This window comes from Spermophilus citellus (assembly GCF_964194105.1).
Source record: "Spermophilus citellus genome assembly, chromosome: 2".
Classification (NCBI taxonomy): domain Eukaryota; kingdom Metazoa; phylum Chordata; class Mammalia; order Rodentia; family Sciuridae; genus Spermophilus; species Spermophilus citellus.
The window spans coordinates 199091076-199112420 of record NC_138183.1 but is presented as its reverse complement, the minus strand read 5'-3'; the positions used below and the strand labels follow the sequence as shown (position 1 = coordinate 199112420).

Sequence of the window (21345 nt, the reverse complement as noted above, 5' to 3'; positions counted from 1 at the left end):
AAAGCACTGATGTTGCTCAGCTCCTACTTGTTTTTGTAAATCCAGTGCAAGCAGCCTCTCTTCCATGAGGCTGTCCTCCAGTCCTGCGAGGCAGCAGGATGTGGCTCCTACCCTTTCCCATCACAGTCTCCTCACTACTTTGTCAGTGCACTGATTACTCTGCACTGTAAAACCAGTCAGTGTCAGTCCTTGAGGAGTCGGGACTATGCCTTCCTTACTGGAGCAGCCCCAGCACAAACTTCAGAAGGGCCTAGAATCTAGTTGTTACTCAGGAATGTTGGTGAAATAAACACCCACATGACTAAATTAAAGAATAAATGAATAAGAACATGAGTGTCTTAAAGGAACTGAGAATTGTGGGAACCTGACAAGTCAGAGGCTCAACTTAAGGCATAAGGATGATGTACCAGACAGTGGAGTGTCTCTTGAGCAGGGAGGGGGCTAAGCCTCAGTGTTCTTCATGCTAAGAGATACTCTGGGAGCTTTGTGACAGAACCAGCCTTGCTGAACCTCTCTACCTTGAGAGGCCAGGGAGGAGTCCCAGATGTGTGTAAGATATGAGGGAATTCCTTTGATCATGAGGGATCACTACTGTCACTAAGCAGAAAGTCTCTTCTTTGATGTGACCTGACCCTTCTCCTTAATTCTCTTCTTGACACTGGCCTGGACTCTATGAGAGTGAGAAAGAGAGAGAGACAAGAGCACACATAGCTATTGGAGGAGGTCACAGAAGCAGAGTGTCCATGATACTGGCCTAATAAGAAAGAGGTAGAGCTCCAGAGAATAGACCTGAGACACACAGATAATTGATTCATTATGCCTGACAGCACTGTTCCCTGGTCTCTTGAAAATGCACAGTTTAGTCTGAAGTCAGCCTTGAGAAAGACTCAGCAACACAGAGAGAACTGAGAAAAAGACAAAATGCCTGGACTCAGAAATCTTCCACTACAGCCTTACCTGCTCCACTCCAGGGATTCCTAGACTCCCATGAAGACCTTCTGCACTACCTAGGAACTACTAATGATGATTGGGTATTTTATTCAGAAGGCTTCACTGCAGTCTCTGACACTCAAGGGAAACCCAAAGACATCACTCAAGGTCTGTGCAGTTAAAGTTTCCCAAAGTTAGGAAACATGAGTTCTAGACCTGGCAAGAGTAGCACGGATTATGTCCTCCTGCAGTATATGTGCTGGTGAGAATGCTGACCCAAGACCATGCTGAATGCCCCGTGACTGCCTCAGGCTGACCCCAAAGGTTTGATGACATCTATAGGCATCTGTCAACCCACAGGTTGGCTTGCAGCAATGTGTCCTCCTCTGATCTCTCTTTTTGTGCTTGACTCTCCCTGTCAGTGCCCAGGTCAGACCTGGGAAAACAACTATTCTGTCTCAGGAGGAAATAAAACTAAGAGATGCTAAACCAGAGGCACTGGGAGACTCAGCACCACACTAACCAGGCCAAGAAATGACCCCATCACAAGGGCTCTGAGAACAACAAAAGTTCTCAGCAGTCTTCCCCTCAAATAATAAGCCCCAAGTCTGACCTCATTTTCCCCACCTGAAATCCCATGGAGTGTCTCATGGCTGGTTCTCTCACTTTTACCTTGAGCGTCCATTCTTGATGTTTACCCAAGGCAGGGACAGTGACTGTGGACAGAGCACTGGGAAGGTAGGGTGTTATTACCAATCCCAGGTCCCAGAGGGCTCCAGACACACCTGGACAAAACCAACCTGGTGTGAAGATTGACAGGAGGTGCGTCAAGCGAAGGATACTGCCCTCAGGGATGGGTGGTTAGGCAGAGAGGCAAAGCAGATAGTGCCACCCACACCTAAATAGGGCCTCACCTCTGTCCAGTGTTAATTATGACCCCTGCATCATACTGCACATTCTTAGGGCTGCGCTAGGAAACCTCCTTTCGGTGACCTGGGAAATCCCAAACTGCTCTGGAGTTCAGACTTCTCATTGTCACAGAACAATCCAAGACCCAGTAAATTCTTTAATGGATACTGTGTTTCAGTGCACCTGTTCTCCAGGACTTAGGAGTGTTGACTGCTGGAAACTCACAACTGAGTTACTATTTAAAAACTGTTTTTATTTTTTCTAATTAGTTATACATGAAAGTAGAATGCTTTTTGACACATCATACATAAAAATGGAGTATAACTTCTCATTCTTCTGGTTGTTCATTATGTAGACTATCACTGGTCGTGTAATAATGTTTGATTAATTCTGCTATCATTTCCACCCCCATACCCCCTCCCCTCCATTCTGTTTAATTCAAAATACCTCAATTCTTCTCTAGCTCTCCCTCCCTTTATGGTGATTCAGCATTCACATATCACACAAAACATTCAGCCTTTGGGTCTTTGGGATTGGCTTATTTTGTTTAATGTGATATTCTCCACTTCCATCCATTTACCTGCAAATAACATAATTTTTTTTAAGGCTGAGTAATAGTCTATTGTGTATGTATACCACAGTTTCTTTATCCATTCATGTGTTAAAGGACACCTAAGTTGGTTCCATAGTTTGGCTATTGTGAATGGAACTGCTACAATGATTGATGTGGCTGTGTCACTATGGTATACTATTTTTAAGTTCTTTGGGTATAAACCTAGGAGTCAGACAACTGGGTCGAATGGTGGTTGCAATCCAAGTTTTCAAAGGAATCTCCATACAGCTTTCTATAGTAATTGCACTAATTTTCAGTCTCACCAGCTTGGGAATAACTAGTTTTTCCTTCAGTGTTTTATTATTCATTTGTTGATAACCTTAGAAATAATAACTTACCTCATTGACATATTATAGTCTAATTCAATATATGTAAGTTAAAGAAATGTTCAAGATTGTGTAAAATTATTTTCCTAAAGTGATATATTTATCCCTGTGTAAGATATTTATAGAAGTTAGTAAAAATTAATCATAAAGTAAATGATCACTTATTAACCATATAAATTTTTTTTAAAGAATGCAGCTTTTACATGTTAGATAAGGTATGTTTTGTAAGTTTACTGTAATTTTTCATCTTAAAGTTCTCTTAGATATATCCTCCATGTTCCTGGTTGATATGCCTTCCCATTGTAAACAGTTTATGTAACTCTCAGTCACCTCCAGGGAGACTATAAGTTGATTACTTTTCTTACTCCACTTGAATATAAATGCAGAAATCTCCCTTTTCATCTTGAAAATGTCTGTGTATCTACAGGGACACAAGAGCCCATGGGAGCCCAAAGACCAATGCTTTGTCTTTCTGGTCAAAGGAGAATGGCTTTATCCAGATAACAATATTTTCATAAATGGATCCAGAGGCCAAAGCCACAAGCATAGGATTTAGCAAGAAACCGAGGAGCCAAACCTTACCTGAAAAGCGTTGGATGGTCAAAAGTGCTGGGTAGAGAAGACATTCTCTGTTAAGTATTTTTTGGGAACAGTATATTGGAAAAAAAAGCATGAGTGACACTTTGAGTTTGTTCTTTGACTTTCTTCATTATTTATTTCAGAGAATGTTATTGTACTCTGTAGAGATCACTGATATTAGAGAAACATGAGCATGTGAGGATGTAGGTCAGCTTAGCTCATGCTCTATCACTGATAGGGAGGATGACAGCACAGAAGGTTTCCTTCTTTGATTATTAGAGGCATAATGCAAGCGTCTTAATTTGTGCCAACTGCCAGAAGGGAAAAGGAAGGAAGCCTTGTCCTTGACCTTAATGAGCTTTGATCCTCCTAGGAGAGATGGCTAAGTGATGAAACCAGTCAGAGGGACAAAACGATAAAAAAGGAATTTATAGTATTCTCAGAGAATCCATGGGAGGAAGACAGATTTCAAATCAGAAAGCCAGAATTGTACTGTAAGAACAGAAGGTCATGGGAGGCGGCCAATTTGATATCTGAAGCTGAGCAGAGCTGTGGCTGAGGCTCTATGAACTGAGACAGACGGCTTGGATTAAGGTTAACCTAAATGAGAAGTTAGGTCATTCCTGAAGTCCTATCCCTGAAAAGCAGTATCTGCTTTACCTAGGAAATTTGTTAGAAAGCCATATCATCCTACGTCTACAGAAATGGGCTGTGTCCAGAAATCTGTGTTTTTTTTTTCCGGAGTGTTTTATTTTATTTTATTTTTTTATTAGTTGTTCACAAAATAACAAAGCTCTTGACATATCATATTTCATACATTAGTTTGAAGTGGGTTATGAACCCCCAATTTTACCCCAAATGCAGATTGCAGAATCACGTCGGTTACACATCCACAATTTTACATAATGCCCTATTAGTAATTGTTGTATTCTGCTACCTTTCCTATCCCTTACTATCCCCGCTCCCCTCCCCTCCCATCTTCTCTCTCTACCCCATCTACTGTAATTCATTTCTCTCCTTGTTTATTTTCCCATTCCCCTTACAACCTCTTATAGGTAATTTTGTGTAGCAATGAGGGTCTCCCTTCATTTCCATGCAATTTCCCTTTTCTCTCCCTTTCCCTCCCATCTCATGTCTCTGTTTAATGTTAATCTTTTCTTCCTGCTCTTCCTCCCTGCTCTGTTCATAGTTGCTCTCATTATATCAAAGAAGACATGTGGTATTTGTTTTTTAGGGATTGGCTAGCTTCACTAAGCATAATCTGCTCTAGTGCCATCCATTTCCCTGCAAATTCTATGATTTTGTCATTTTTTATTGCTGCATAGTACTCCATTGTGTATAGATGCCACATTTTTTTTATCCATTCATCTATTGAAGGGCATCTGGGTTGGTTCCACAGTCTAGCTATTGCGAATTGTACTGCTATGAACATCGATGTGGCAGTATCCCTGTAACATGCTCTTTTAAGGTCTTCAGGGAATAGTCCGAGAAGGGCAATAGCAGGGTCAAATGGTGGTTCCATTCCCAGCTTTCTCAGGAATCTCCAAACTGCTTTCCAAATTGGCCGCACCAATTTGCAGTCCCACCAGCAATGTACAAGTGTACCCTTTCCTCCACATCCTCGCCAGCACTTGTTGTTGTTTGACTTCATACTGGCTGCCAATCTTACTGGAGTGAGATGGTATCTTAGGGTGGTTTTGATTTGCATTTCTCTGACTGCTAGAGATGGTGAGCATTTTTTCATGTACTTGTTGATTGATTGTATATCCTCCTCTGAGAAGTGTCTGTTCAGGTCCTTGGCCCATTTGTTGATTGGGTTATTTGTTATCTTATTGTCTAATTTTTTGAGTTCTTTGTATACTCTGGATATTAGGGCTCTATCTGAAGTGTGAGGAGTAAAAATTTGTTCCAATGATGTAGGCTCCCTATTTACTTCTCTTATTTGTTTCTCTTGCTGAGAAAAAACTTTTTAGTTTAAGTAAGTCCCATTTGTTGATTCTTGTTATTAACTCTTGTGCTATGGGTGTCCTATTAAGGAATTTGGAGCCCGACCCCACAATATGTAGATCGGAGCCAACTTTTTCTTCTATCAGACGCAGAGTCTCTGATTTGATATCAAGCTCCTTGATCCATTTTGAGTTAACTTTTGTGCATGGCTAGAGAAAGGGATTCAGTTTCATTTTGTTGCATATGGATTTCCAGTTTTCCCAACACCATTTGTTGAAGATGCTATCCTTCCTCCATTGCATGCTTTTAGCCCCTTTATCAAATATAAGATAGTTGTAACTTTGTGGATTAGTCTCTGTGTCCTCTATTCTATACCATTGGTCCACCCGCCTGTTTTGGTACCAGTACCATGCTGTTTTTTTCACTATTGCTCTGTAATATAGTTTGAAATCTGGTATCACTATACCGCCTGATTCACACTTCCTGTTTAGAATTGCTTTTGCTATTCTGGGTCTTTTATTTTTCCATATGAATTTCATGATTGCTTTATCTATTTCTACAAGAAATGCCGTTGGGATTTTGATTGGCGTTGCATTAAACCTATAGAGAACTTTTGGTAATATCGCCATTTTGATGATGTTAGTTCTGCCTATCCATGAACAGGGTATATTTTTCCATCTTCTAAGATCTTCTTCTACTTCTCTCTTTAGGGTTCTGTAGTTTTCATTGTATAAATCTTTCACCTCTTTTGTTAGGTTGATTCCCAAGTATTTTATTTTTTTTGAGGATATTGTGAATGGAGTGTTTTTCCTCATTTCCGTTTCAGAAGTTTTGTCACTGATATACAGAAATGCCTTTGATTTATGCGTGTTGATTTTATATCCTGCCACTTTGCTGAATTCATTTATTAGTTCTAGTAGTTTCTTTGTAGACCGTTTTGGGTCTTCTAGGTATAGAATCATGTCATCTGAAAATAGTGATAATTTAAATTCTTCTTTTCCAATTTTTATGCCTTTAATTTCTTTCGTCTGTCTAATTGCTCTGGCCAGTGTTTCGAGAACTATATTGAATAGAAGTGGTGATAGAGGGCATCCCTGTCTTGTTCCAGATTTTAGAGGGAATGCCTTTAACTTTTGTCCATTCAGAATGATGCTAGCCTGAGGCTTAGCATAGATAGCTTTTACAATGTCAAGGTAAGTTCCTGTTATCCCTAGTTTTTCTAATGTTTTGAACATAAAGGGATGCTGTACTTTGTCGAATGCTTTCTCTGCATCTATCAAGATGATCATATGGTTCTTATCTTTAAGTCTATTGATGTGGTGAATAACATTTATTGATTTCTGTATGTTGAACCATCCTTGCATCCCAGGGATGAATCCTACTTGATCATGGTGCACAATTTTTTTGATGTGTTTTTGTATTCGTTTCACCAGAATTTTATTGAGGATTTTTGCATCTAGGTTCATTAGAGACATTGGTCTGTAGTTTTCTTTCTTTGAGGTGTCTTTGTCTGGTTTCAGAATCAGGGTGATGTTGGCCTCATAGAATGAATTTGGAAGAGCTCCCTCTTTTTCTATTTCCTGAAATAACTTGAAAAGTATTGGTATTAATTCTTCTTTAAAGGTTTTGTAAAACTCCGCTGTATACCTATCTGGTCCTGGGCTTTTCTTGGTTGGTAGTCTTTTGATGGCTTCTTCAATTTCATCCATTGATATTGGTCTGTTCAAATTGTGTGTATCCTCCTGACTCAGTCTGGGCAAATCATATGACTTAAGAAATTTATCGATGTCTTCACTATCTTCTATTTTATTGGAATATAGGTTTTCAAAATAATTTCTAATTGTCTTCTGTATTTCTGTAGTATCTGTTGTGATATTGCCTTTTTCATCCTGTATGTTAGTAATTTGCATTCTCTCTCTTCTTCTCTTCATTAGCATGGCTAAAGGTCTGTCGATCTTATTTATTTTTTCGAAGAACCAACTTTTAGTTTTGTTAATTTTTTCAATAGTTTCTTTTGTTTCAATTTCATTGATTTCCACTCTGATTTTAATTATTTCTTGCCTTCTGCTACATTTGCTGTTGTTTTGCTCTTCCTTTTCTAGGGCTTTGAGATGAAGTGTGAGCTCATTTATTTGTTGGTTTTTTCTTTTTTTGAGGAATGACCACCAGGCGATGAATTTTCCTCTTAAAACTGCTTTCATTGTGTCCCATAGATTCCGATATGTTGTGTCTGTATTTTCATCCATCTCTAAGAATTTTTTGATTTCCTCCTTTATGTCTTCTGTAACCCATTGATCATTCAGTAACATATTGTTCATTTTCCATGTGATGTAGGATTTTTCCTTCCTTCTTTTATCATTGATTTCCAGTTTCATTCCATTATGATCAGATAAAATGCAAGGTATTATCTCCACCCCTTTATATTTACTGAGGGTTGCCCTATGGCATAATATATGGTCTATTTTTGAGAAGGATCCATGTGCTGCTGAGAAAAAAGTATATCCATTTGATGATGGTTGATATATTCTATATATGTCAGTTAAGTCTAGGTTATTGATTGTGATATTGAGTTCTATAGTTTCTTTATTCAACTTTTGTTTGGAGGATCTGTCCAACGGTGAGAGAGGTGTGTTGAAGTCACCCATAATTATTGTGTTGTGGTCTATTTGATTCTTGAACTTGAGGAGAATTTGTTTTATGAATGTCGCAGCACCATTATTTGGTGCATAAATATTGATAATTGTTATATCTTGTTGTTGAATGGTTCCTTTTAACAGTATATAATGTCCTTCTTTATCCCTTTTGATTAACTTAGTCTTGAAGTGGATTTTATTCGATATGAGGATGGCCACCCCTGCATGCTTACGAGGACCGTGTGCATGGTATATTTTTTTCCCATCCTTTCACCTTCAGCCTGTGTATGTCTTTTCCAATCAGATGTGTCTCCTGGAGGCAGCATATTGTTCAATTTGTTTTTTTAATCCATGATACCAGCCTATGTCACTTTATTGGAGAGTTTAAGCCATTAACATTCAGAGTTACTATTGATATATGGTTTGTACTTCCATCCATGTTTGATTATTTATCCCTTTTTTAAAAAATTTAGTTTGTTTCTCCATGATTATCTTTCCCCTCGCCCTCTGTCTTTACCGAGGCACTTCCTACTGATGGTTTTGGTTATTGTTTTTCATTTCTTCCTCGTGTAGTGTTTTGCTCAAAATGCTTTGCAATGCTGGTTTTCTGGCTGCAAATTCTTTTAACTTTTGTTTATCATGAAAGATTTTTATTTCGTTGTCATACCTGAAGCTTAATTTTGCTGGATACAGAATTCTTGGTTGGCATCCATTGTCTTTCAGTGTTTGAAATACATTGTTCCATGACCTTCTTGCTTTCAGTGTCTGTGATGAAAAATCGTTGTTAACCTTATTGGTTTACCCCTGAATGTAATCTGTCTCCTTTCTCTTGTAGCTTTTAATATTTTCTCTTTGTTCTGTATGTTGGATATCTTCATAACAATGTGTCTTGGCATTGTTCTACTGTGATTTTGTGTGCTCGGTGTCCTGTATGCATCTTCAATTTGTATATCTGTTTCCTTTTTTATTTCTGGAAAGTTTTCTGTAATTATTTCATTCAGCAGGTTACTCATTCCCTTGGTTTGAATCTCTGTACCTTATTCTATCCCGATGACTCTAAGTTTGGTTTTTTTATGTTATCCCATAACTCTTGGATGTTTTTCTCGTGATTTTTTACCAGCCTTTCTGAGTTGGCTAGACTCTTTTCAAGATGATATATTTTGTCTTCATTATCTGATGTTCTGGCTTCTACTTGCTCCACTTTATTAGTGATACTCTCAATTGAGTTTTTAATTTGGTTTATCGTTTCCTTCATTTCTAGAATTATTGTTTGATTATTTTTTATAATCTCTATCTCCTGATAAAGATGCTTAACTTCTTCTTTTATCTGTTTATGTAATTCATTCTCAATGTGTTCTTTCTCTGCTTGAATTTGCTGTCTTGTATCCTCTTTAAGGTTCCATTCCATGTGTCTAAGGTATTCCTTGAGTTCTTTATATGACCATTTTTCTGATGACTCTAGGTCCTCCTGAATATTTAGGCTGTCCTGCATTGTTTGTACTCCTTTTCTTCCTTGCTTTTTGAAGCTGCTCATGTTACTTCTTGTTCTGTTTGACTGATGAGTTACTGTTTACTCCTATAAATTTATTAGATGCTTGGGAGGAAAGTTATTAGAAGGGAAGGGAAGAAGTCACTGTAGCCGCAGGTTTCAATGAAGTTATCTCCTCCGCTGCAGTCTGATGACGTCAGTTCTCTGCCATGGTGGTATCTCTTGCAAATGGCGACAGTTCGTTTCCCTTTGCCGGGCGACCAATGCAATGGTTGGGTCCTTACTGTCTCTCCCAAGCCCCGTTTCAAACCTGAGGCCACTACCTATGAAGGCTCGGTAGGCATTTAGCTCCGTAGGATGAGAAGGGCTGACCAGTTGTTTCAGCCGGATGGATTAGTGCTGAGTCACAGCTGTTTGTCTGCGCGAAGCAGGTGAACAGGAGCTTGAATTCAGCCGATCCGGGCTCAGTGTGTGTTCTGAGAGGCCCAGAATGTTAGCCCCAGATCCACGTCAGCTCAGCATTGCCTAGTGATCCTGAGCAAACAGATTTAGGTTGTTTACGACTCCCTATGCCTGCACAGCTGAAGAGGTCAGAGACTTGATCTCTCTGCGCCCGCCGCCATGTTGGAATCCCTCCGAAATCTGTGTTTTTAACAAGTTCTTTTGTGATTCTGATGCATACTCTCCTTGAGAACCAATGGTCTAGATGAAAAGAAAATTTTGAAGAGATGCCCACAGTATATATTGAGAAAAAAAATAAGAGCTTCACACTTTCGGAAATATTTTGCATCTTACATCCTAGGTGCCCATAACAACATACCCTCCAGATCCAACTATAAGCAAAGGTATTCTCCCTGGTTCTGAGGGGAACACAGAAGAACTTGACAACTACTTCACCCAGAAAAGGGCTCAAGTTTGTGGAGCATCATGTCTAGGGTATGGTTAGGTATTCCTTCAGTTTCTCTTTGTCTGATAAACTTCATTTTGATAATTTCCTCCTTCCCCCGAAAACAAATATTTTTTTTTATACTTATCAAATTCACACTCAAAAAAGCTATTACACAAGTGTCTTTAGTATTTATTTTTTCACCTTTAACTTGCTTGGAGTGTTTGTCGGGGGAGGGTACTTGGGATTGAATGTAAGGAAAATAATAAGAGACACAAAGACAAGATGCAGAGGCAGGAAAGATGGCAGAGTGGCAGAATGTCCAAGCTGCCATCTTTATTTATGTCAATAAGTTACTTTTAGGTCATTGGCATCAGTAGTACATTATTGTTCATTGTATTACTAGGCAGGTTACAGACTAGCAACATTATGCAGCTTATTTCTCAGCTACATATTAATTGCAATGTGCAATGTTAGGAGACTTGTGTAGCTCTCAAAAAGTCCATTGTATAAAGTTACTCTTATGTGGTCAGGTTTAGGCTCCATGAAACATTGTGGTTGTCTCACAAGAGAGTTCCTTTATACCCAGGAATTGTGTGTCTGAGATCAAAGTGAAGTTGATAAGACTCTACCACTGAGAAACATTCCAAGCCCAAGACAACTATCTTTTTTGGGGGGTGGGGCGTGGGTATCAGGGATGGAACTCATGGACACTTGACCACTGAACCACATTCCCAGCCCTATTTTGTATTTTATTTAGAGACAGGGTCTCACTGAGTTGCTTAGCTCCTTGATTTTGCTGAGGCTGGCTTTGAACTTGCTCCTCCTGCCTCAGCCACCCCAGCTACCAGATTATAAGCATGTGCCATCATTCCAAGCTTTGTTTTGATTTTTTATCACTGCTAAATTGTTTATTTCCTGCATCATTCAAATTTATTTTTGTGCAAGGCAATGGTGCTGGGCAAGCAAGATACAGAGGTTCTAAATAATTTAGCATAATCTTTAAGGGCATTATGGTGCTTTCAATAACCAGTATCATATGTCTGAAATATCCTTATTGAATGTCTATTTTGTTACTAAATGCCTAGTATGTTTCTCTGTTATGATAAAAAGATAAAATTCCATTTTAGGCTTTTTGGAAAACAGGAAACATCCATGAGTGTATTCAAGGTTTTTTCATGCTTTACTAGCTACATTCTTGGAGCATCATACAAAGGAGAATATTGAAAAGGAAAGGCATTGAAGATGAGTAATAAGAAAAACATTCTAGGAAGTACAATCTTGGTGAAGATAAGAATAGGACAAGCAGATTTTACTTTTTTGAGGGCAAAATATTGGATTCCATAGGGACATGATATGCACAAAACAACAGTGTTCACAAAATGTAAACCATGTCCTATCAGTGTGGCTAATCTAAATGAGTGTCAATGAATTGTGGAATATGTCTGGGACATAGTCATGTGAAGGGAGTTATTATTTACCCATAAAGTATTGAGTAATATGGGAAAACAATTTAAACAATACAGTCTAATTTAAACTTAATGGAGACTATTATTCCGTAGAATTGTGGATAAAACTGAAAGCCTAGGATAGAGGCACACAGATCAGTTAGGAGTTTATTAATAATTGCTGACTCTTTCCTCTCAGCCATTTCTAGTCCTACCTGAAGGGGTCATGGTATTATCCTCCAACAACACAAGAACAGGTGATTGAATTCCTGATGATCTGCTTTCCAGGCATGCAAGATACACAGCACTGGCTCTCTATCATATTGACTCCTCTCCTTGTTTTGGCCATAGGGGCCAACTTTGTTTTATTAATGACCATCTGGCAGGAAGCATCTCTGCATGAGCCCATGTACTACCTGCTGGCCATCCTCTCTGTGCTGGATGTCATCCTCTGCCTCACAGTCATCCCCAAGGTCAGACCCTCCAAAGACTTTCTTCCAGGCAGTCAACTTCCTTCCTTCCTTCCTTCCTTCCTTCCTTCCTTCCTTCCTTCCTTCCTTCCTTCCCTCCTTACTGTTATAATTTGTTATACATGATAGCCAAATGCATTTTGATTCATAGTATATAAATGGAGCACAATATTTTATTTCTTTGACCAAAGAAATAAAATATTGTGCTCCATTTATATACCGACATGATTCTGCAATCTGCATTTGGGGTAAAATTGGGAGTTCATAACCCACTTCAATCTAATGTATAAAATATGATATGTCAAGAGCTTTGTAATGTTGTGAAAAACCAATAAAAAAGTACATTCACATTATTCGTGTCTTTATATGTGTACCTAGAGTAATGATGTCCATCTCATTCCACCAACTTGCCTACCCCCATGCCCTCTCCCTTTCCCTTCCTCCTCTTTGCCCTATCCAAAGTTCTTCCATTCCTCCCATATTCTCCTCTCATTATGAATCAGCATCCACTAATCACATTTGTCCTTTGGTTTTTTGGGATTGGCTTACTTCACTTAGCATGATATTCTCCAACTCCTTCCATTTACCTGAAAATGCCATGATTTTATTCTCTTTAATTGCTGAGTAATAATATTCCATTGTGTATATATACCATGGTTTCTTTATCCATTCACCTATTGAAGGGCATCTAGGTTGGTTCCACAGTTTAGCTATTGTCAATTGAGCTGCTATAAACACTGATGTGGCTGCAACACTCTAGTATGCTGTTTTTAAGTCCTTTGGATATAAACCAAGGAGTGGATAGCTGGGTCAAATGGTGGTTCCATTCTAAATTTTCTAAGGAATCTAAATACTGTTTTCCAGATTTCAACCTTCTTTTTTACACAGTGTGCTGGTTTGCTTCTATGAATCCTCCCATCCCTAAAGAAAAAGCACGGCACCAGATCCCACACAGATATGCCCTCTTATTCTTTATGTTCATGTCTTTTTAAAGTTTTCATTATTTCCAGTGGACAGATCATCTCTCAATATCTAAATGATATTTAAAATTTAAATTCTCTTCTTACCTATCAGAACATCTGAATTATTCTACTCCTATACTCCAGGGCTCTAGAATTTTCTTTCTAAATGTAATTGGATGTACATTTGTATCATTCACTGTGTTAGGAAACATTGTTGTAAAATGTTTCTTATGTGTAAAATGTGTCTTCTTGAAAATTCCTGTGATGGGCAGATAAGCCTACAGGAGTTTGAGTAAGAACTATAGATATCAGGAGAGGACAGGGCTACAAATAAGCATTTTTTTAAAACCAAAGGTTGGTCTCTAGAATTAGGAAAGGGTATAAGTTAGACTTTGGAGATTGAGGTGGGTTTAGAAAGGATTTGAAATGACGAAACTGTCCCGGGGGGTTGTGGGGCTGTGGTTTGAGGGTGGGTTGGTTTTAACAAACTCTGAGCGTTTTCATAAGAGGTGCTCTAAGATGATAATGAATATACAGTGTTTTTGAGAACAATGATTCTGGCAGGTCCTGCTCATCTTCTGGTTCAACATGAAGAACATTAGCTTTTCAGGTTGCTTCCTGCAGATGTTCATCATGAATACCTTCCTCCCCATGGAATCTTCCACCTTTGTGGTCATGGCCTATGATCACAATGTGTCCATCTGCCACCCACTGTGATACTTCTCCATCATCACAGAGCAGTTTTTCATTAATGTAGCCATCTTCATTATCTTCCGCAATCTGCTAGCCACCCTGCCTACTTCAGTCCTGGCTGCTAGGCTCAACTACTGTGCCAGCAACGTGGTGGAGAACTGTATATGTGCCAACATTTCTGTAGCCAAGCTCTCCTGTGGGGATATTCACCTCAATAAGCTCTATCAATTCGTTAGTGTTTGGTGCCTTCTAGGTTCTGACCTGGTGTTCATCTTGCTGTCTTACTGCTTCATTTTGAGGACTGTTACAAGCTTGCAGTTGGGAGGTGCAACCACCAAGGCTTTGAGTACTTGTGGTTCACATCTCATTCTTATACTTTTCTTCTATACACTGCTGCTAGTCTTCATCTTCACAAACAAGGCAGGAAAGAAGATACCCTCAGAGGTACCTATTCTTCTCAACGTCCTGCATCACCTCATCCCACCAGCCCTCAACCCCATTGTTTATGGAGTTTGTACCCAGGAAATTAGGCAGGGGATCATCAAATTATTCAAATCCTAGTCTTGAGAGATATGAATCCAAGATCAGGGGTTGTAGAAATCTGGACATTTCTTGATTTCATCTGAATATCTGAAGGGATATCATATGGCATCCATGGGTCTATCTTTATCTTCATCCCAAACTTTCTAAACTACTTTCAAAATACTCATCTTCATTCTCTCTTTACAAATATGTGCTAAACCCACATTTAGGTATCCATTACATTCTTCATTTTACTTTGTACCACCACAATCTCTCAATTATTCATTAAATAAGTTTTTAATACTCTCTATGTTCTTTTCAGTATTTACATTCTGAGTAAGTCTCATTTAATTTATAGGCAACAATGAGGAAGCACTTTCAATGGAACATGGTGGGTATGAACAGGATTGGGGAAAACAATAAAGCCTTTCTTTCAATAATTTGGGTTAAAAATGATAATGACTAAGGTTAAGGTGGTGAGTGAATATTGAAGTTATGAGTCCACCGTATTTACAGAGAGTCTATATGAAGAGTGTAAAAGCTGGAAAGGATTAAAGGAGGACACCCTGGATTTTAGCAAGAGCAATTGAAATACTGAAATTGCTATTAACTGAGAAGCTACCTTGGTCCATAATATCAGAAGATCAGCTTTTGATGAACTTCATTTCTATACCAGTTCTTTTCATGACTGTATATTAGAAATGACTAAAGAATCTGAGTTAAAAAGTAAAAGTAAGCAACTGATGTTTATCAGGATAAGATAAAAGTTTAGAATAGAAGTTTGAGTCATCAGAATGGTATTTAAAAAATTTTTAAATTTTATTTATTCTAATTTGTTATATACACCCGCAGAATGCTATTCAATTCATATTATACAAGTTGAACCAATTTTTCATGTTTCTTGTTGAACATGAAGTAGATTCACACCATTTTTATACATGTATTTGTGATAATGATGTACATCTCATTCCACCATCTTTCCTACCCCTATCCTCCCTCCCTTGCCCTCCCTCCCTTGCCTCCCTCCCCTTTTGCCTATCTGAAGTTCTTTTATTCCTCCCATGTTTCCCTCCTCCCATCCCCACTATGAATCAGCATCCTTATATCAGAGAAGACATTGGCATTTGTTTTCCTTCTATCCATTTACCTGCAAATGCCATGATTTTATTCTCTTTTAATGCTGTGTAGTATTTCATTGTGTTCATATTCCATATTTTCTTTATCCTTTCATCTACTGAAGGGCATCTGAGTTGGATCCACAATTTAGCTATTGTGAATTGTGCTGCTATAAACATTGATGTGCCTGTGTTCCTATAGTATGCTATAATTAAGTCCTTTGAGTATAACCTGGGGAGTGGGAGAGCTGGGTCAAATGAGGTTCCATTCACCATTTTCCAAGGAATCCCCATACTACTTTCCAGGTTGGTTCACCAATTTGTAGTCCCACTGGCAATGTATGAGTGTGCCCTTATACGTACATCCTCACCAACACTTATTGTTGTTTGTGTTCTTAATAGCTGCCATTCTGACTGGAGTGAGATGAAATCTTAGAGTAGTTTTGATTGGCATTTCTCTATTGCTAGAAATGTTGAACATTTTTTCATAAATTTTTGATTGATTGTATATCATCTTTTGAGAAGTGTCTGTTCAGTTCCTTGACCCACTTATTGATTGGCTTATTTGTTTTTTTGGTGTTAAAATTTTTGAGATATTTATATATCCTAGAGATTAGTGCTCCATCTGATGTGTGTGTGCTAAAATTTGCTCCCAAAATGTAGTATATTTTAAGGTCTGGTATAGTGATGCCACCTGCTTCACTCTTCTTGCTAAGGATGCTTTAGCTATTCTGGGTCACTTATTTTTCCAGATGAATTTCTTGATTGCTTTTTCTATTTCTATGAGGAATGTCATTGGGATTTTGATTGGAATTGCATTAAATCTGTATGGTGCTTTTGGTCATATCATCATTTTGACAATATTAATTCTGCCTATCCAAGAGCAAGGTAAATCTTTTCATCATGATGGTATTTTAATCTCACTTAGATGTTTGATTTTAGGATCACTAATTTCCATCCCTTCACTCAAGAAACTTTCATCTGTTGAATAACCCGAATTCCCAATTTCTTGCTACTACCAATAGATTGTGAACTCATTCTTCTTTGCATCTGTAACATCTAGCATTAGATATAATGCTATATAATAAGTGATTTTTGCCTCTGTCAAGACATTTGTTCCCACCAAGGGATTTCTTAAGTATAGTCTCATTACAAAAGACAGTACTGCTTATCGATGACATTTCATATAGGTGTTTTAGCAAACATATTAAAACATAAGTTATTTTATAATATCAAATGTATTAATTAGTGTAATGTAGCAGAGAAATGGACTTTCTATATTTAAAATGGAAGATATGCTTCTAAAGCAAGCTTTAAAGAGACACCAACAACAATGTGATATTACATACTTATTCCACAGAAAGAAATTAAGAAGATTCCCTGAATATGTGCCCCATCCCACCCCCTGCTTTCCATCCAAGAATTCCTCATAAAATATTTTGGATGGGTGATTGTTTTAGGTCCTTTTTAGTTATAATCATCAGCCAGTTGTAATAATTTTCTAACATTTGTTTGAGATCTGCCTTTAGATGCATCCAGTCAAGGAGTAATAAGGATGGAATAATTTTCACAGAAATCACATTCTTCTAAATATTTTTTGTTTTATTTATACATGACAGTAGAATGTATTTTGAAAAAACCCCCAAAATATATAAATATATATATATATATATATATATATATATATATATATATATATGGTGTACAACTTCCCATTCTTCTGGTTATATATGATGTAGAATTACATTGATTGTGTATTCATATATAAACATATATAAACATAGGAAAGCAATGTCTGATTGATTCTACTAACTTTACTACTCTCAATTTTGCTTTCTGTCCTTCATTTCCTTTGTCTAATCCAAAGTGCTTCTAACCCCCCCCCCATTGTGTGTTAGCATCTGCACATTAGAGAGAACTTTTGGCTTTTGGTTTTTGGGAATTGGCTTACTCACTGAGTATGATAGTCTCAGTTCCATCCATTTACTGGCAAATGCCTTAACTTCATTTCTCTTTATGGCTGAGTAATATTCCATTGTGTATATTCAACACATTTTCTTTATCCATTTATCTGTTGGAGTGCATCTAGGTTGGCTTCATAGTTTAGCTATTGTAAATTGAGCTGCTATAAGCATTTATCACGTCAATAGATTTATAGACAACAATCTCATGACTATCTCAATAGATGCAGAAAATACACTTAAGAAAATATAACACCCATTCATGTTCAAAACACTAGAAAAACTAGGGATAGTAGGAACAGACATCAACATTATAAAAGCTGTTAATATTAGACCCAAGGACAGTATCATACTAAATGGAGAAAAACTGAAAACATTGCCTCTAAAAACTGGAACAAGACAAGAATGCCCTCTTTCACCTCTTCTTTTCAACATCATCCTTGAAACAAGTCAGAGCAATTAGTCACAAAAAAGAAATTAAAGGGATATAAATGTGAAAAGAAGAACTCAAACTATCACTATTTTCCAATGACAGGATTCTATATTTAAAAACCCAAAAAACTCCATCAGAAAACTTCTACAACTGATAAATTCAGAAAAGTAGCAGTGTATAAAATTAACATCCATAAATCAAATGCTTTCCTATACATCAGTGATCAATCAACTGAAAGAGAAATTAGGCAAAGACCTTAGAAGATGAAAAGATCTCTCATGCTCTTGGATAGGCAGAATTAATATTATCTAAGTGGCCACACTAACAAAAGTACTATACAGATTTAATGCAATTCCTATTAAAATTTCAATAATGTTCTTCACAGAAATAGAAAAAGCATTCATGAAATTCATTTGGAAAATTAAAAGACCCAGAATAGCCGAAGCAATCCTTAGTGAAAAAAGTGAAGTAGGAAGCATCACAATACCAGACATTAAATTATACTACAGAGCACATACTATAGTAGCACAAATGCCATGGTATTGGCACCAAATCAGAAATGTAGGTGGGTGGTGCAGAATAGAAGACACAGAGACAAACCTTACTAAATAATTATCTTGTACTAGACAGAGATCACGTTCTTAATAATCAGATGAAAAGTGGCCTTTTAAAAATTAGCTGTACATACTTGTGGGGTTCATTTTGATATAATCACACATGCACAGATTATAATTTGTTCCATTTAAGTCTCCAGTACCTCTTCACTCTCTTTCCTTTTCCCTTGGCATCTCCACTTCTTATTCCCATAGCCTCTGCCCAGCACAAATTTATTGTTTTTATAATTTAATACTTATAGGTGTAAATAAGGGTGGAATTCACCATGGTACATTCACACATGCAAACAGCATAATTTGGTCAACTTAATTCCACAGTTCCTCCCTTTTTCCACCCCTTTCCTTATCTACACCACTGAATTTCCCTTCCATTTTCTTGCATTTTTCTTGCCCACATCCTCTCCTTATTTTCTCGGCCTTACACATATGAGAGAAAATATTCAAACCTTGACTTTCTGAATTTGGCTTATTTCTCTTAGTGTGATGTTCTCCAGTTCCTTCTATTTACTGGCAAGATGCAAGTCACCAGATGAATGAATAAAAAAAATGTGGCATATCTACACAATGGAATTTTACTCAGTTATGAAGAAGAATGAAATTCCCGCAAAGTGTCCTTCTTCTGGCTTTTCTGATGGAAAGAGATATTATAACATCTTTTTTTTTCTTATAGCATGTATTACTTTCTGAAGGAATTTTAAAATTTGTTTCCTTACTTAAATTTCCCTTCAGAATATACATATATCTTGTCTTGTTCGTGACCCTGTACTCAGCACATAGAATGTGTGCAGCTTATCAGGAAAGTGAATATGTATTGGACAAAGAAATAGCTGGTCCCCAAATTTGGCCTGCAGGGCTACTGCTGTGCTGTGAACACCTTGCAATTTTGATCAATATTTCCTTGATCACTCTCTAGTGAAATATTTCCTTAGATATCTGTCAGATGCACATAGAAGAGTGGCTAATTCCTGGCAATGTTAAAGTTACTGACAAATCAGGGCTCGTGCTGGGGCTCAGCAGTAGAGTGCATGCTTTGCATGTGTGAGGAGGTACTGGGTTTGATTCTCAGCACATATAAAAATAAATAAATAAAATAAAGGTACATAAAAAGTTACTGACAAATTCTTCATTTTAACATTATCTATGTGTTCCATTGTTCAAAGGATGAGATTTTTTATATCTGTTCCTTACTGATTGCTAGGTTATGAAGTATTCCATATATCTTATGTCTTCTCTAAAATTTTTTATTACAATTAAAACTAGCCAGTTTCTGATATTGATGTATAGAATTGTGAAAATCTGTTGAAGGCAAGATTTAACTTAAGACATAAAAATTAGGATGCAATTATTTCTTTAACTCCTAACTTAAACAATTAATGCTTATTATAATCCTATTTTTTATTTTTCATTGATAAAAGTAACTACAATGTACATTTTCCTGGATTTAAAAGTAGTTCATTGTGAGCCTGTTTAACATACTGAAAGCTAGTAAGAAAGTCTTCTGCCATTTTAAACAATTAGTTTTCAGCATTCATGTGACAGACGAGGATCCTGAAGGTGAGTGATACTCCTGGGTTCCTCTTAGCCACAAAAATCACCTATGGTTGTTCAAGTACCACAATGAAGAACTTGGAGCTCACCATCTCACATCTCAGGTTTTCTCTTATTTGAGTCATTTCCTGAATGTGTATGAACCTATTTTTTATTTCTCTTAATTTTGATGAATTGTTCTGCTCTTGAACTTGCCATCCTTCTTCCTCGTCCTCCCACATATCTGGGATAACAGGTGTGCACCACTGTGTCTGGATTTGTACCCCATTTTTTCCTGTCTTTTATGTAGGAGAAAATATTTTTTAATAATCATAGGTCCCAGATTGTTTTATATTTTGTCTAAATACCATATGAGTTTCTCAATGATTGCCAATTGTTCTATGTGTCTTTATACTTACCAGTTCTCTAACCAAGTTCCAGGAAGAAAAAAGTTGCTTTAGGAAACTTGTGCCTCATTGGTAATAGACCCTAGTATATTTAAGTGTCCTTTCTAGGGTGTGTTCTGATATTGTAACATATGAGAATGTTCTAGCAGAGTCCTGTCCACAGATCACAAGTGGAGTCACTGTGAATCCTACATGTGGCAAAAAGACATTAAGGAGAAGGCTCTCTATGGTAATTCCTTCTAACCCAGGAAAAACTCATTACTTCATGGGTCCTTAATTTTTACAGGAGCTTTATTGCTTTGAGGATTCTGCCAACAGAAAAGGGTCTTTGCTTGAAAAAGAGGAGGGGGAGAAAAAGGTATTGGTCTGGTTAGAGGAAAATGAAAGAGATTATGGATTCTAACCACTGTCAATGCTGACATTTAAACTATGGTGGTCTTCAAAACTGCATTATGCAGATGGGATAACAATAGTAATCTTTATAATAGCAAGTGATTATCAAGGCCACTGATATCCACAGTTATATTTTTTTTTAAAAATTAAATGTTTAAAGGTGTAAGTTTAGTGTTAACTGGGAGTTATTTCTCTACTATAGTATTCATCTTCTTGAGTTCTTATATTTTAGACAAAATAGAATCATAAATATTAGGGAATCATTGAAAGGTCACAAAGATGTTGGAATTTTTTTTCTTTTTTTTTTTGCGTGTGTGTTTTGGAAGAGTTATTGGCTTTAAAGAGTAAGGAGTCAGTAACTTATTTCAGAACTAGTACTTACCTTTATTTTAACATCTTGTCTCCAAGTTATGGGTCTCAGCGCAATTTTCCATCAACTGATTATCAAGTCATCCTACATTAGGAAAGCAGAGAGTCAGTTGCCCTTG

The 21345-nt window shown here is 37.3% G+C and overlaps 1 pseudogene across 1 annotated transcript; it reads left to right on the top strand.

Annotated features, from left to right (window-relative positions):
* The first annotated feature begins 10353 nt into the window (after window positions 1-10353).
* Window positions 10354-14446, top strand: LOC308634798 (olfactory receptor 56A4-like; annotated as a pseudogene). Its single transcript has 3 exons — window positions 10354-10362; window positions 11970-12233; window positions 13757-14446. The product of its transcript is annotated as an olfactory receptor 56A4-like (transcript).
* The last annotated feature ends 6899 nt before the right edge of the window (window positions 14447-21345 follow it).